Here is an 11,701-nt window from a genome sequence, read left to right on the forward strand (position 1 = left end):
GCAGGTAGCTCAATCAGAAAGTTCTAGTAGGTCAAGTTGATTGGATACTAGGTAAGGAAAAAATCCTAGTGGATACTAGGCAATGGAAAAATTTCTAGTAGGTTAAGTTGACTGGATACTAGACAAGAGAAAGCCCTAGTAGGTTAGCTGGACCAGATACTAGGTAGAAAACTTGGCAAATTGACCTACTAGGAAGCCAGGCAATCCTACTAGGTCTAGAGGTGTCACACCCCAGGTAGTCCCTGCCAGAAGAAATTTCGGCAACATCTCCTCTGTACGGGTGACAATATGAAACTTCCTACAATGCCCTCAAGGCCCCATATGAGGCCAACACGACCGGAACAATAATAGTATATAACAGTACAAATATAAAGAAATCATCGCAAAAATCCTACTCAACTACACCCATAAAACATAAATCTGATATCCTACTCAACTACACCCATAAAACATAAAACCGATATCCTACTCAACTACACCCATAAAACATAAAATTCCTGCATACATCCAAATAAAACCCCATTGAAAAATAACAAAACGTATAAGATCCAAATGCCAAAAGCTACAAGTCTGAAAACATAGTCTAACATAATAAGAAAATCGAAATGTGCGAACTCGTCGCGACGCGCAATGGTGGGGGACTAGCGATGGGAACCTCCTGAACAACCTCAACCTGAAAATAGTAATAATAGGGTGTGAGTCCAACACTCAGCGGATACCTAGTTGACATGCATAGTAAATAATAACCAGCAGAAATAAATATGTGTACAGTCTCCTGGATAGAAAATGCAAACCGATAAAGTAAAGAGTATATGTACTAACCAGAACCTGGGAATAGGGATATCAAGGTCGTCAGACCCAGAGTATCTTAAATCATGTATGCATGTTAAACAATGCATCCATCCAATATGCAGCATATAAAGTGCAACAAACACAAGCAATAAATGCAAATCATGTATGCATGTCAAACAATGCATCCACAAAAAATGCAGTATATAAAGTGCAGCAAACACAAGCAATAAATACATATCCTGTATGCATGTCAAACAATGCATCCACAAAAAATGCAGCATATAAAGTGCAGCAACCATAAGCAATAAATGCATATAATGCATATGATGTCATAACATGTCCTGGTCACCCCTGACGCCGGTCAGTCATCTCACACACGATGGTGAGACCGAGTGGGTAGGGTTATGACAACCATGCACTCTGTCATCACTGCTCCTGAGCGACCGAGTGGACGGGATGCTGTCGGAATACACCTATCCTCCTACCCCAAATCATAAGTGGGGGAACGCAATGCTCTCATCTCCCTGAGCCAGTCCAGAGGAGGGACCCCTACCGACTACCACGCTGCGTCACACTACCCATGAGCGGACCAATGGAGCCAAACAGAGAAACCTGCTGCATACCCTGCCTGAATAAAAATCACTAACCCATGAGTGATTGTGTGTGCAGACCCATGTAACTGGTGATGCGCTCAACAATAATTGAGTCGACTATCACACAGCATGCAATCATGTGAGATAGTGCATGACACTAAGCATAGAAATATCCTGATCATATCTACCTTCAAACAAACATGTACCATTACGTGGATCAAGTAATATGATCTAGGTACACAGGTCAGGTATGATATCTAACCAGTCCGGTATATCATAGAGCATGACATGTCACTACCTCCATAACATAAATAATAAACAAGGTATGAATGCTAAACAAGTAACAAACAAATCATGCTCGGAAACAAATAGTGACATGTCGATGCAGATATAAACATAATTATTGTTACTTGCTAAAATCTACTAAACATATCAACAAGATAATTCAAAATAGATAGGTCAAGGTACCCGCCTCTAATGTAGATCGAGCTAATCAACCTCTATGTCGAAGTGCTCGTCTCGAATCCGAATCCTGTAATAACATACATATAATTTAGCTAATTCCAAATGTAACTAGCTAAACTAAATTCCTAATTTCATTAGGAACCTCAATTTGGATTGTCCTAAATAATCCAACCAAATTAACTAACCCAAATTGGATCCAACTTACTCATTTATCAATCCAATATAAACTAATCATCAATTAACTCATATGTTAATTACCTCAATTCATAATAAATTTCAGCCTATTAATCCCATAAATAGAAGTAGAACTAAATCTTAGTTATTACCCAAATCTGATGTCTCAACTGCTGAACCACTATTGGAGAAAACCACCGTCCAACTATCCCTCAAATCTGCCCGTCAAAAGCCCTAAACTGGATCCACCTAAATCTCACATCCCTAATTGATCCACAGTTCAGTGAGTTTGCTGCCAGAAAAAGATGTAGCTACCGGTACCTGTGGCTTCTGTGGCAGCAACACCAACGCTTTCCAATTTCATATCAGCAAGCATCAGGAACTAGGGTAGATGACAAATCAAAAGGAAAGGTGATTGAGGTTGGCTTACCCTCGAATCCCCGAACACCTCCTCACGGCGGCGACCTAGGACACGACGTCGACAGGGGTGGAGTCGCATAGTGCAGAGGGACGATGGCGCCGCTCTTGTGGGGACTAGAGGTGGGAGTGGATCGGGCTACCGACGCTAGGGCAAAGGGAAGTCTCGGCCGACGGTGACTTAAGCTCTAGGGCAGAGGAGCGAGGGGAATGAGACGACGGAAGGAAGAGGCTCGCGATTGGGGAAAGAGGAGGGAGGAAGGACTCAAAGCTTCCTTTGGCCGACCGTTTTGTATGCGAGGGGAGGAGAGGAATCGACGTGGCGACGGCGGCGTTGGTTTGGGGAAGAAAAGGAGAAACCGATGAAGTGAGGCGCGGGTCGCGGGTCGGGGAAAGGCAACGGGAAAAAGAGAGGAAAAAGAAAAAGAAAAAGAATATAAAAATTCAACTTTTTCTCACTAAAATGGGGTAGCCTAAACAGGCTTTCCTGGGGTCCAGTTTTTATCCCCGTAAACTCGTCATACGAGCTCTGAAAAATTCTCAAAAAATTTCTAAAAATTACGAAAAATTTCCTTATGGTTATTCACCCTTTTTCAGTATTTTACATTCTCCCCCACTAATAAAAATTTGGTCCCCAAATTTTCATTATCTACCCTCAGTAAGTACTAACAACAGATAAATAATATAAATGCTGAACAGTAAATAACTCACATACCTCAAGTGAAAAGATGGGGGTATCGAGCTCGAATCATATCCTCAAGCTCCCAGGTAGCCTCCTCATCTGAATGATGGTATCATCTGACATTAACCAGCCGATAGTCTTGTTCCGTAGCTGACGCTCCTTCTGGTCCAGAATCCGTATCGGAACCTCCTCGTAGGTGGTGTCAGGCTGAAGGGAAACTGGTATATCAGACAACACATGAGCTGGGTCTGCTATGTATCTCCTCAGCATAGATACATGAAATACGTTGTGCACGCCTACCAGAGCTGGTGGTAGCGCCAAGCGATAAGCTATTGCTCTAATCCTCACCAGGATCTGGAAAGGGCCAATGTATTGTGGAGTTAGCTTACCTCTGAGGCCAAATCTCTTCACCCCTTTCATGGGTGAAACTCACAGAAAAATATGGTCGCCAGTAGAGAACTCCAGGGGTCTCCGTCTCCGATCTGCATAACTCTTCTGGTGGTCCTGCGCCTCTGACATCCTCCGTCTGATAGTACGGACCAACTCTGCCTCGTACTGAGCTATATGAGGTCCCAACAGCTGGGTCTCCCCAACCTCATTCCAGAGGGTGGGTGTCTGACAAGGTCTACCATACAACACCTCAAACGGTGTCATCTAGATATCCGAATGAAAGCTGTTATTGTAGGCGAACTCTACCAATGGCAAATGGTCCTCTCAACTGCCCCCAAAATCCAATACACATGACCTCAGCAAGTTCTCTAGAGTCTGAATCGTCCGCTCTGACTGTCCATCTGTCCGCGGATGGAAAACTATACTAAAACAGAGCTGAGTGCCCAAGGCCTGCTACAGACTCTGCCAGAACCGAGACATGAACCGTGGGTCTCTATCTGAAATAATACTCAAAGGAACACCATGCAATCTGATGATCTCTTGGCAATACAGATCTGTCAATCGATCCAGGAATCAGTCTTCTGGATCGCTAAGAAGTGCGCTGATTTTGTTAATCGATCAACGATTACCCAAATCACGTCATGACCTCGTCGTGTCCTAAGCAAACCCACCACAAAATCTATGGTAATATGTTCCCATTTCCACTCAAGAATAGGAATCCGCTAAAGTAATCCGACAGGTCTCTGGTGCTCAGCCTTCACCTGCTGACATACTAGACATCTAGCTACAAATTTCACGATGTCTTTCTTCATGTCGTTCCACCAATAAGAATGCCTCAAATCTCGATACATGCGGGTCCCGCCTGAGTGGATCGTAAATCGAGAGCGATGAGTCTCCTGAAGTAGCTTCTGCAAGACAGGATGAGATTGAGGTATGCAAAATCTGCCTTGAAAATATATAATACCCTCCTTATCTCGTGTGAACTCGGTCTGCTGCCCAGAAGCTATCTGGCTGCCAATGAACTGTAAGTGTTGATCACCGGCCTGGGCCTCTCGGATCCTCATCCTGATCGACGACTAAGCAACCATGGTTACCAACATACCCTGCTCTGTCCGTCCCTGCTCCTGAAGGCCCAACTCGGAGAAACCCTGAATCAAGTCCGTGACTGAAGCTCGGTAGCAAGCCAAAGTCCCTCTGGACTTCCTGCTGAGTGCATCGGCAACCACTTTACCTTTCCCCGGGTGGTAGCTAATGGTACAATCATAATCATTCAGGAACTCCATCCATCTCCGCTGTCGAAGATTAAGCTCCTTCTGGGTGAACAGATATTTGAGACTTTTATGGTCAGTGAGAATCTCAAATGTAATACCGTACAGGTGATGCTGTCAAATCTTCAGAGTAAATATAGTCAACTCCAAATCATGAACTGGGTAGTTCTTCTCATACTCCTTCAACTGTCGAGAAGCATAGAAGACTACCCTGTCATGCAGGATCAGAACAGCGTCCAAACCCTGTAGAGATGCGTTGGTGTAGAGTACGAATCCATCCTTTCCAGAGGGTAAAAACCAGAACTGGAGCCGACACTAATCTCCGCTTCAGCTCCTGGAAGCTGGTCTCGCAGTCTTTTGTCCAAGTGAACTTCACGCCTTTCCTGGTCAGGCGTGTAAGCGGCATAGCGATACGCAAGAAACCCTCGACGAACCGTCTGTAATATCCAACCAATCCTAAAAAACTGCGGATCTCCTGAACTGATTTCGGCTGCTCCCAGCTAGTGATAGCCTCAATCTTCTAAGGGTCCACTGAAATACCTCGGCTAGAGACCACATATCCCAGAAAATTGACTGAGGATAGCCAGAAAGCACATTTGCTGAACTTCGCATATAGCCAATGTCGTCGAAGAGTCTCGAAGACTATACGAAGATGTTGTGCATGCTACTCCTCGGAACTCGAGTAGATCAAAATGTCGTCGATGAAAATGACAACAAACTGATCTAGATACTCCAGAAAGATATGGTTCATCAAATCCATAAATACCGCTGGAGTATTGGTAAGCCCAAATGACATTACCAAAAACTCATAATGGCCGTATCTGGTACGGAAAGCTATCTTCTGAATATCAGATTCTGACTCTCAACTGATGCTATCCAGACTGTAGATCAATCTTAGAATACACTGAGGTACCTCTGAGCTAATCAAACAAATCCTCAATCTGCAGTAAAGGGTACTTATTTCTGATGGTCACTGCATTCAACTATCTGTAATCGATGCACAACCTCAAAGTACCATCCTTTTTCTTGACGAATAGTACCGAAGAACCCCACGGAGAAACACTAGGGCGAATGAATCCCCTATCCAATAACTCCTGGAGTTGGACCTTTAGCTCGTCCAACTCTTTCGGTGTCATACAATATGGAGCTTTCGATGCTGGCACGGTCCCCAGAATTAGCTCAATAGCAAACTCCACTTGCCTTCGGGGAGGCAAGCCCGATAGCTCATCTGGAAATACATCCGGATACTCTCAGACTATTGGAACGTCGGAGAGTTGAGAACTACTGCCTTCTTCAGTATGAATCAAAGATAACAGAAAACCCTGATAGCCATGTGACAGCAACTTCTGAACCTGAATCACCGAAATGATCGATATGTCATCGTCCCTGATACTAGTGAAATCCCATGAGGGTTGGTTCGGAGGTCGGAAAATGACCACCCTCGTCTGGCAATCAACCGTGGCATTATATGTAGACAACCAATCCATGCCAAGGATAATATCGAACTCGACCATTTCTATCACTAATAAATCAACCATAAGTATCGTGTTGCCAAAATCTAACGGGCAACCTCTGACCTCTTGAGTGACGTCCAATGTATCATCGGACTGTAGGGAGATGGTTAATCGCTGCGGTCTAAGAGTAGGTTGTCTACCTATGTCCTTCATAAAGGCACAGGAAATAAAAGAATGCGAGCTACCAGTATCTATCAGCATATCAGCGAATAATGCATAAAGTAAAACCATACAACGGAAAACAGATATGTCGGCCCGCTGCACATCCTCTCTAGTAACCACATGAATATGTCCAGTCTCTGGCGGTGGTGGAGGTGGTAGTGTTGCCAAAGGCTACGGTGCCTGAGTCTGAGCCTGCCACTGTGACAGTGTCGGGTACTGAGCCAGAGACGGATAGGTAGGCTGCGACTGATACTGGACCAGCGGCTGGGGCTATGACTGGTATTGGACCAGTGGCTATGGCTGATACTACCCCTGAGTCAGATACTGTGGTCCCAGAACAAAACTCTATGGTACTATGAGGGCACCGGAATGCTCCTGTCCATGCATGTCATATGCAACTACTGCCGGGGGAGCTGTCCTCTGCTGGCTATGTGAAGATTGGGCTCTCCGCCCTCCTCGATAAGCTCCTGTCTGACTGGGTTGCCCTCCATGACCAGACACTCCGGAAGCCATATGCTGAGCCTTCAGCGAACAATCCTGGCTCAGGTGCCTGGGCAGTTTACAATAATAGCAAACCGACTGTCCCAAGGTGCAGGCTGTGGTGACGTGATCTCTGGACCCACATCTAGTGTAGTGAGTGTTGCTGGCGGGTTGTTTACGGTTTTGCTGAGAAGACCGGGAACGTCCTGATGAAGATCACCCTGACTTCTGAGGCTGACCAGAAACCCCAGAAGTACCCTGACTTAGCCGACTGCTACCACTCTGCAGCTGTCCGGTCACCTGTGGTGACTGGGTCTGTCCTGATGTCTGACCCACCTGCTTCCTTTTCCTGTTTAAAAACACTCTCTACTGAGCTGACTCAATCATGAGGGCTCTATCCAACATCTCTAAATAGGATGAACTCCCGAAACCGGCAAGCTTTACTTGCAGATATCCATCTAGTCCCTGGATAAACTGATGCATACGAGAACTATCCTCAGTAACTAATTCTGAACAAAACCTGGCCAACCGATTAAACTCGGCATTATACTCTGTCACCGTGCGGTTGTTCTGCCGCAGACTCAGAAAATCCTGCAGACGAGCCATCTGATATGTACGTGAGAAGTAGTTGCTCTCAAAAGCCTCTCTAAATCTGGCCCAGGTGATGTTCTGCTCGCCTATGATAGATCACTGCGTAACCCACCAGGTGTCGGCCTCATCCCGTAAATGGAAAGCAGCTAGCTCTGCTTTTTCCCACTAGGAGCAAGTCATGTAGAAGAAGGTCCGCTCCATGGTCTCTATCCAGGACTAAGCCACACTCGGATCAGTCTCTCCTCGGAAGAGTGTGAATCGACTCTTCATCGACTCTGCTAGTGCTGGGATCCGGGCTCGTGCCACGACTATATCAGTGAGGTGAGTAGGGACGACTGCAGGAACTGGCGGAACAACTAGAGCTGGTACTATAGGTGATACCGCTAGATAGGCTGGGGGAGGCATCCCCGATGCTGCCGTATAAGCTGGGGCAGGTGCCGCGGGTGGCACTGCAGGGTCAACATAGGTGGGCGCGGCTGGAGGTACGGTGGGGGGTGGTACCGGAGGTGGAGCAACTGTTGCTGCTGGTGCAGGTGTCGGGTTTGCAGTAGGCACCGGTGGCGATGGTGCCGGGTACGCCGCAGGCTCTGCTGCTGGAGGTACCGTGTATGCCAGTGGTACCCCTAGTGGTACCGTAAATACGGTAGGGGTGGGTACAACAGGTGCAACCGAGATAGGTACCTCTGAAACCATCAGAGTCTGAAAACTCGACGCGCCCACAGTACCATATGGAGTCTATCCCTGACCGGCAGGCTCAACCCCAGCAGACGTCTCTGGCGACTCTGCTGCCAGGGACTCCAACGTCCTCTTGTGTGGTCGTCCTGCCCCACTTCTCGGCATAGGAGCACGTGCACCTCGCCTCATATCTGTCCAATTATAACGCAAATATTACTACTAGTAACAAAAATTATAAAATTACCTTTTTCCCTAATTACTGTCTGGAGATGTTTCGTCGCTGTCCAGCCCCCCTTTTTTACCAAGGAAATTCCAAAACGATAAAATCATCGGAAATCCGTACAAATCCGAAATGGAATTCTAAAATATGAACATAACGAAAATCCGTACAAATCCGAAAATACCAGTTTGACTTGCAAACCTGGTTCTGATACCAAAAAATTGGTATCAGATTAACTCAAAACTCCAGAACACAAAAAGAAAAACAGGCATCGTAACTTGCTCTGATACCAAAAATATTGGTATCAGATTAACTCAAAAAAAAATCCATAACATGGAAGAAGATATCATAAACTTGACTCTGATACCAAAAATATTGTCACGTCCTAGGTAGTCCCTGTCAGAAGAAATTTTGGCAACATCTCCCTTATACAGGTGACAATATAAAACTTCCTGCAATGCCCTCAGGACCCCATATACCTCGGCCAACATGGTCGGAATAATAATAGTATATAACAGTACAAATATAAGGAAATCATCGTAAAAATCCTACTCAACTACACCCATAAAACACAAATCTAATATCCTACTCAACTACACCTATAAAACACAAAATCGATATCATACTCAACTACACCCATAAAACACAAAATTCCAGCATATATCCAAATGAAAACCCATCGACAAATAACAAAACGTATAAGATCCAAATGCCAAAATCTATAAGTTTGAAAACATAGTCTAACATAATAAGAAAATCAAAATGTGCGAACTCGTCGCGACGCGCAGTGGTGGGGGACTAGCGGCTAGAACCTCCTGAACAACCTCAACCTGAAAATAGTTATAACGGGATGTAAGTCCAACACTCAACGGATACCTAATTGACATGCATAGTAAATAATAATCAGCAGAAATAAATATGCGTACAGTCTTCTGGATAGAAAATGCAAAATGGTAAAGTAAGGAGTATCTGTACTAACCAGCACTTGGGAATAGGGATATCAAGGTCGTCAGACCCAGAGTATCATAAATCTTGTATGCATGTCAAACAATGCATCCATCCAATATGCAGCATATAAAGTGCAACAAACATAAGCAATAAATGCATATCCTGTATGCATGTCAAACAATGCAACAACCAAAAATGCAGCATATAAAGTGCAACAACCACAAGAAATAAATGCGTATAATGCATATGATGTCATAACATGTCCTGGTCACCCCTGACGTCAGTCAGCCATCTCACACACGATGGTGAGACCGAGTGAATAGGGTTGTGACAACCGTGCACTCTGCCATCACTGCTCCTGAGTGACCGAGTGGATGAGATGCTGTCAGAGTAGACCTATCCTCCTACCCCAAATCATAAGTGGAGGAGCGCAATGCTCTCATCTCCCTGAGCCAGTCCAGAGGAGGGATCCCTGCCGACTACCATGCTGCGTCACACTACCCATGAGTGAACCAATGGAGTCAAACAGAGCAACCTGCTGCACACACCCTGCCTGAATAAAAATCACTAACCCATGAGTGGTTGTGTGTGCAGACCCATGTAATTGGCGATGCACTCAACAATAATGGAGTCGACTATCGCACAGCATGCAATCATGCAAGATGGTGCATGACACTAAGCATAGAAATATCCTGATCCTATCTACCTCCATACAAACATGTACCATATACGTGGATCAAGTAATATGATCTTGGTACACAGGTCAGGTATGGTATCTAACCAATCCGGTATATTATAGAGCATGACATGCCACTACCTCCATAACATAAATAATAAACAGGGCATGAATGCTAAACACGTAACAAACAAATCATGCTCAGAAACAAATAGTGACATGTCGATGCAGATATAAACATATTTATTGTTACTTGCTAAAATCTACTAAACATATCAACAAAATATATCAAAATAGATAGGTCAAGGTACCTGCCTCCAATGTAGATCGAGCTAATCAACCTCTATGTCGAAGTGCTCATCTCGAATTTGAATCCTATAATAACATACATATAATTTAGCTAATTCCAAATGTAACTAGCTAAACTAAATTCCTAATTTCATTAGGAACCTCAATTTGGATTGTCCTAAACAATCCAACCAAATTAACTAACCCAAATTAGATCCAACTTACTCATTTATCAATCCAATACAAACTAATCATCAATTAACTCATATGTTAATTACCTCAATTCATAATAAATTTCAGCCTATTAATCCCATAAATAGAAGTAGAACTAAATCTTAGTTATTACCCAAATCTGATGTCTCAGCTGCTGAACCACTATTGGAGAAAACCACCGTCCAACTATCTCTCAAATCTGCCCGCCAAAAGCCCTAAACTGGATCCACTGAACCATACACATGCTGGACAAATTCACTAAATGGATCAAGAAGAAAATCAAGGATCAACGTGCCCTACACTTTACCTCAATCTCACAGCCCTAATTGATCCACAGCTCGGTGAGTTTGCTGCCAGAAAAAGATGTAGCTACCGGTACCTGTGGCTTCTGTGGCAGCAACACCAACGCTTTCCAACTTCAGATCAGCAAGCATCAGGAACTAGGGCAGATGACAAATCAAAAGTAAAGGTGATTGAGGTTGGCTTACCCTCGAATCCCTGAACACCTCCTCACGGCGGTGACCTAGGGCACGACGTCGACAGGGGCGGAGTCGCACAGGGCAGAGGGATGATGGCGCCGCTCTTGTGGGGACCGGAGGTGGGAGTGGACCGGGCTGCCGGCGCTAGGGCAAAGGGAAGTCTCGGGCGACGGTGACTCGAGCTCTAGGGCAGAGGAGCGAGGGGAAGGAGATGATGGAAGGAAGAGGCTCACGATCGGGGAGAGAGGAGGGAGGAAGGACTTGAAGCTTCCTTTGGTCGGCCGTTTTGTATGCGAGGGGAGGAGAGGAATCGACGCGGTGGCGGCGGTGTCGGTTTGGGGAAGAAAAGGAGAACCCGACGAAGTGAGGCACGGGCCGCGGGTCAGGGAAAGGCAACGGGAAAAAGAGAGGAAAAAGAAAAAGAAAAAGAATATAAAAATTTAACTTTTCCTCGTTAAAATGGGGTAATCTAAATAGACTTTCTCGGGACCTAATTTTTATCCCCGTAAACTCGTCATACGAGATCCGAAAAATTTCTAAAAATTCTAAAAAATTTCCTTATGGTTATTCACCCTTTTTTGGTATTTTACAAGAGGATCAGATATTTATAAAGTCAGGTAAACTCTCCTGAAAAAAGCTAGTGAGGGTGCATTCCCTTGAAGAGAACTATAGGC

General features: G+C 44.9%; 1 long non-coding RNA gene across 2 annotated transcripts; it reads right to left on the reverse strand.

Annotated features, from left to right (window-relative positions):
• Positions 1 to 369: 369 nt before the first annotated feature.
• LOC121974958 lies at positions 370 to 11,413 on the reverse strand. 2 transcript variants are annotated; one of them, XR_006110168.1, is made up of 5 exons: positions 11,037 to 11,413; positions 10,856 to 10,964; positions 10,682 to 10,777; positions 10,359 to 10,422; positions 370 to 673 (listed from the first exon to the last, which is right to left on the reverse strand). It is a non-coding gene; the product is annotated as an uncharacterized LOC121974958 (long non-coding RNA). The 2 variants fall into 2 exon arrangements; XR_006110167.1 differs by lacking the exon at positions 370 to 673 and adding an exon at positions 9,063 to 9,253.
• Positions 11,414 to 11,701: the final 288 nt, after the last annotated feature.

Source organism: Zingiber officinale, chromosome 4B (assembly GCF_018446385.1).
Source record: "Zingiber officinale cultivar Zhangliang chromosome 4B, Zo_v1.1, whole genome shotgun sequence".
NCBI lineage: Eukaryota > Viridiplantae > Streptophyta > Magnoliopsida > Zingiberales > Zingiberaceae > Zingiber > Zingiber officinale.